The sequence below is a fragment of the Anabrus simplex genome, chromosome 4 (genome assembly GCF_040414725.1).
Source record: "Anabrus simplex isolate iqAnaSimp1 chromosome 4, ASM4041472v1, whole genome shotgun sequence".
In the NCBI taxonomy this organism is placed as follows: Eukaryota; Metazoa; Arthropoda; class Insecta; order Orthoptera; family Tettigoniidae; genus Anabrus; species Anabrus simplex.
Window position 1 is genome coordinate 216,855,141 of NC_090268.1, and position 6,000 is coordinate 216,861,140.

The following is a 6,000-nucleotide window of genomic DNA, read 5'->3' on the forward strand; positions in this document are numbered from 1 at the left end:
GGGAGTGGTGGGTTTGAATCCTACCGTCGGCAGCCGTTAAGATGGTTTTCCGTGTTTTCCCATTTTCACACCAGCCAAATGCTGGGGCTGTACCTTAATTAAGGCCACGGCCGCTTCCTTCCCACTTTTAGCCCTTTCCTATCTCGTCGTCACCATAAGACCTATCTATGTCGGTGTGACATAAAGCAACTTCTTTGATTTATATGTAGGCTGCTTATTGTGGACAAAGGTATTTTTACATCTAATTTTGTATATATACCTAATAAGAGTTGTGACTTTCAGAGAACTGAGCAAAACCATAAGGTAGTGTATAAAATTTGAGTTATGTCTATTATTATTAACTACTTTTGTGCTGCAGTACAATAAGCATGTATAGTACTGCACAAGTACCTATTTTTTCCTGCATTTCAATTTTTAACTTATTTATTTTGCATTATGTACTTACCGTGAATATAATGACATTTCCAAATTCTTTGAAATCATTTAAGAAAAGACTAGGCAAACAATTGATAGGGAATCTTCCACCTGGGCAACAGCTCTAAATTCAGATCACTGATGATCAAATGAATCGAATATCCCATCACCAATAGGCATACCACTTCCCCCCAACAAATTTTCAGCATTGTGAGTGCACTCAGTAATATAACTCAAACACTAACATTTCCTGACTTATACCACTTTGACTCTCAGTGGCTAAAATATCATGTACAGAACGCTAAATTACATTTTCCGCCAGTGTATTATTATTATTATTATTATTATTATTATTATTTCACGTAGCCCTACTGTGCACAGCCCTAAGTACAATATTTTAATGTTCTTACAGGATATTTTAAAGATTTTTAGTGCATAATTGGATGCATTTTTGGACATTTTTACCGCATATAAATCCTTAATCTATTAATCATACAGGCCTGGATAGTGTTAATAAAGTTTTGTTGCAACAGTGTCCAAGTGAACCTACTAGTGTTTTGGGTTGTCATTAAGGGTACTGCATTTGAGAGAATGCCCTATGTTATAAACACGTAAAACAACACGGAACACGGCCATGTGGCCTTGTCGCTTAACTTATACCACTTATACTACAATATGAAGATAAAGTTGGTAACTTATACCACTTATACTACAATATGAAGATAAAGTTGGAATTCAAGAGGACAAATAGGGGAAAATATTTGTTTATAGGAAGAGGAGTTAGGGATTGGAATAACTTAACAAGGGAGATGTTAAATAAATTTCCAACTTTTTGAAATCATCTAAGAAAAGGCTGGGCTGGGCAACTGCCATAAATACCTAAATACTGACTGATTGATCACCATCAACAATGGATGTAATGCATTAGAAGTAAGCGTTTTTCCTCATACTATAATTAGAGTGTGAGTAATTTAGCTAAGGATTTTCTATTAAAAAATTCTAAAAAATTTATTTCTCAGATAGCTTTATTGAACAAAGTAGTGATGTTATATCATGAAGATGTCCTCCTAATAACACAATGGCAAGATAATGGTACCAGAGAACGCCGTGGAAAGAACACCCATCCGTCCGTCTTCATTATAGACTGTTATGCTTCTCAGCGTTCAGTCTGCAAGCCTCTGTGAATTTACTAAATGCCGCCAAAATCCTCTACTTGTTAGTTCTATGGCTACCAGAGAACGCCGTGGAAAGAACACCCATCCGTCCGTCTTCATTATAGACTGTTATGCTTCTCAGCGTTCAGTCTGCAAGCCTCTGTGAATTTACTAAATGCCGCCAAAATCCTCTACTTGTTAGTTCTATGGCTTTGTTTAGTTCTATACCTCCTATTTTTAAATCGTTAGAAACTGAGCCTAAACATCGTCGTCTTGCTCTCCCTCTAATCCTCTTACCCTCCATAGTAGAGTTCATTATTCTCCTAGGTAACTTATCCTCCTCCATTTGCCTCACATGACCCCACCACCGAAGCCGACTTATGCATACAGCTTCATCCATCGAGTTCGTTCCTAATTTGGCTTTCATCTCCTCATTGCAAGTACTGTACCGGGATTGACCATACATGAAGTATTTCTTAAATCACATACGCCATAAATAATTTATAAAGTATTAGGGAATGTATTTTCAGCACTCATACTACTAAAGTCTTGCAAGATCAAGTAGTCAACCCGCACAACGCCACCTTCGTCATCACACAGCCAGTGTGGTGTCAAGGACAGGTTGCGCCATACGATCTGGAAACATCCAAGCAAGAAATTTTCTATATCCTAAACCAATTGACGTATTGATTCAGAAACAATGGCATCTTATAGTGCACATTTTAAAAGTCTCCTCGTGTTAATTTCTCCAAAATCGATCCAGGGATTACGGAGATATTCAAAATTTTATAAAACATTATGTCAGAGCTAGATCTGTATAAAAGGACAACTCTTCGTCCTGTCACTGCAGTTCACACCGGCAATAAGACAATGTTGGTTCGCCGCATGATACGGAGTCAGCCTGCAGAGCGAAATTATGCTTAAGTGACGTGCGAGTTGTGGAACATAGAATAATTCTGGCGTTACGGTACTTATAAACTTTCAGCAAGTTGAACCTCGTTGAGGGACTTATAAAATATATTAAAGAAGGTGATTCTAAGTTTTGTATAACTAACATTTACGTGTATGCCAGAATAGTGACTTTTCCAAGTGAACTTGTCTTAAATTTTAACATTACGATGTGAATAACAGGATATTCAGGGACTTCACTTTCGTACAACATTTGTACAACTTAGACATTACATAGATAAATGCGATAGTGAAAGTGATATGTTTTCTTTTTTCTGTAAACAGACTTTTCACAATAAAATCTATATATATAAGATAAGAGTTTTGTCTGTACATTGCTCAGAATTTGAAAATAATGGTATTTCTGTATCGGTCATGTCCATAGTAACAAGAAAATGCACTTTTTACTTTTCTGTAATTTCTGTTTGTCTGTCTATCTGTATGTATGTACACGCATCACGAGAAAACGGTTTAAGAGAATTTAATGAAAATCGGTATGTGAAGTCGGGGGATGAGCCTCTACAATCTAGGCTATAGATCATTTTACTCACGCTGAGTGAAATGGAAGTTTAGGGGAAGGCCTAAAATTGAAGTCTCAACTATTTATGTTATTAGTGGTCTAATGAAAATCGGTATGTGAAGTCGGGGGATGAGCCTCTACAATCTAGGCTATAAATAATTTTACTCACGCTGAATGAAATGGTAGTTTAAGGGAAGGCCTAAAACTGAATTCTCAACTATTTATATCATTAGTGGTCGTATTTTAAAGAAAATGGGTATGCTAAGTTGGGGAATAAGTTGCTACAATCTAGGCTATCAATAATTGCATTCACGCTGAGAAAAATGGTAGTTTAGGGGAAGGCCTATAATTTAATTCTCAAATATTGTTGTTATTGGTAGTCCTATCTTGATGAAAATCGGTATGCAAAGTCAGGAAATAAGTCGCTATAGTCTAGGCTGTAAATTATTTTATTCACGCTGAGTGAAATGGTAGTTTAGGGGAAGGCCTAAAATGTAATTCTCAAATATTTCTTATTAGAGGTGTAATCGATGACTGCTACATAACTAAGGTTATATAGTATTAAATTTCCTATTATTCATGTCTTATACATTGTTACCGTACTGGCTATGATCACAAACATATTCATGAATTTGGATTTTTGTTACTAAGTCCATATCAGCGCCGAGTAACTAGAAAATGGGTAAACAGTATTTAATGAAAATCGCTACGCAAGTCGTAGAATAAGAAACTACAGTTTACGGTATAAAATATTTTACAAATCACAGAGTCGAAAGAAAACTAAATGTGAAGGCCTACAATATAGAAAGCTCCTAACATTGATCAACAATAACATTACATGGACCACTGTTTGTCGTCATGTGCTTTGTGTCTTCTGTTGCCCCTCATCTCCGATAGATAGGACTACTGCTGCGTACAGAGTATTTTTTATTTGATTTACGTCGCACCGACATAGATAGGTTTTATGGCGATGATGGGATAGGAAAGGGCTAGGAGTGCCTTAGGCCTTAATTAAGGTACAGGCCCAGCATTTGCTAGGTATGAAAGTGGGAAACCACGGAATACCATCTTCAGCGCTGAGAACAATGGGGTTCGAATCCACTATCTCTCGGATGCAAGCTCACAGCTGCGCACCGCTAACCACATGGTCAACTCGCCCAGTCGTACAGAGTGTAACAGCCTGCCTGAATATTGATGGGAAGTAGCTGGGGAGTTAGACAACTTTCTTCTTTGGCATGCCATTTCCCTGGTTTATAAATTTTCTGATACTACTGGTACGTAACACACTGGATCATCATAGCATTTGGGCTATTCAATCCCTACTCTGAGGCACCGATTGGAATGAACAGTGTGTATATTTAGGGGAATAATGGCAGAAGAGTGTTCATGGCAATCTGCGGTCTGGTCATCCCAGCTCTGGAACTTTGTACTATTAGACTGGCACCGCAATCTAACCGCAGCACTGTTCGTTAAAAGTGATAAAACGTGCGGCTTTCCGTTTGATCGAGTATTTTATATGATAGCATTGCTTTTAATCGCTACATTCATACTTATGTTTTTGTAATGACTTATGTTGATTTCAGTTAGGAAAACCACAAAGTCAGTCTTTCTGAGAATCCCGTAGCGAAGCATGGGTACATCAGCTAGTTAATAATAATTACTTCACATAGAATACAGTAGTCAGGAATGCTAGTGATTTTTTTTCCAAGTGATTTACACTACTATACATAGACACAAGTGCACTCATAGACATTCATGTAAAATGCAAGTGAAATTTCCGAGTGAAAGGTACTTCTAGTAGGTTGCTACAAACATTAAGTTTCTTTAGAATTACTGTATAAATAATAATTCTAAGAGTACAGTTATTGCATCAGACATTCTATTTCTTGACGTGAATAGGAATAAACTGTGTTGTGATGAGATCCAATGAACAGTGCAAATTTTAATTTGGTAGAAAGACTATTCGTCCGCCTCTGTGGTGTAGTGGTTAGTATGATTAGCTGTCTCCCCCGGAGGCCCGGGTTCGATTCCCGGCTCTGCCACAAAATTCGAAAAGTGGTACGAGGGCTGGAACTGGGTCCACTCAGCCTCGGGAGGTCAACTGAGTAGAGGTGGGATCGATTCCCACCTCAGCTATCCTGGAAGTGGTTTTCCGTGGTTTCCCACTTCTCCTCCAGGCGAATGCCGGGATGGTACCTAACTTAAGGCCATGGCCGCTTCCTTCCCTCTTTCTTGTCTATCCCTTCCTATCTTCCCATCCCCCTGCAAGGCCCCTGTTCAGCATAGCAGGTGAGGCCACCTGGGCAAGGTACTGGTCATCCTCCCCAGTTGTATCACCCGACCCAATGTCTCACGCTCCAGGACACTGCCCTTGAGGCGGTAGAGGCGGGATCCCTCGCTGAGTCCGAGGGAAAAGTCAACCCTGGAGGGTAAGCAGATTAAGAAAGAAAGAAAGAAAGAAAGAAAGAAAGAAAGAAAGACTATTCGCAAGTGGCAGAAGTCAAATATGTTTTTTTTTCTTCCTGTGGAAGCCACAACAAGTTTCCCAAGTGCAACTTATTTTTCTAATTTAATGTTTTGAATTCTAAGTTAGAGCCGAGACAACGATTACAGTCCACTAAGTGCTGTGGTTTATGTGAATCATTCCGATACTCGAGGTACAGTTAAATGTGGCCACTCGCGTAACATAATCAGTGAGTGGTTATCCCACGCCCGGACCTTCAAGAATCAACAACGACCCATTGTTGTCTACAAGGGATCATGGTTCGGTTGCTACCTACAGGGATCGCGGTTCCATGGTTTGGTTGCTGCCTACAAGGGACCGTGGCTCCATGGTTTGGTTGCTGCACACGAGGGATCGTGTTTCCATTGCTGGGTCGCTGTCCATCAAGGAGGCTCTATGGAAACAACTTCACTGTAACCAGCATAATTGTAAGGTGAACCTTATGTGAATAATTCAGTTTA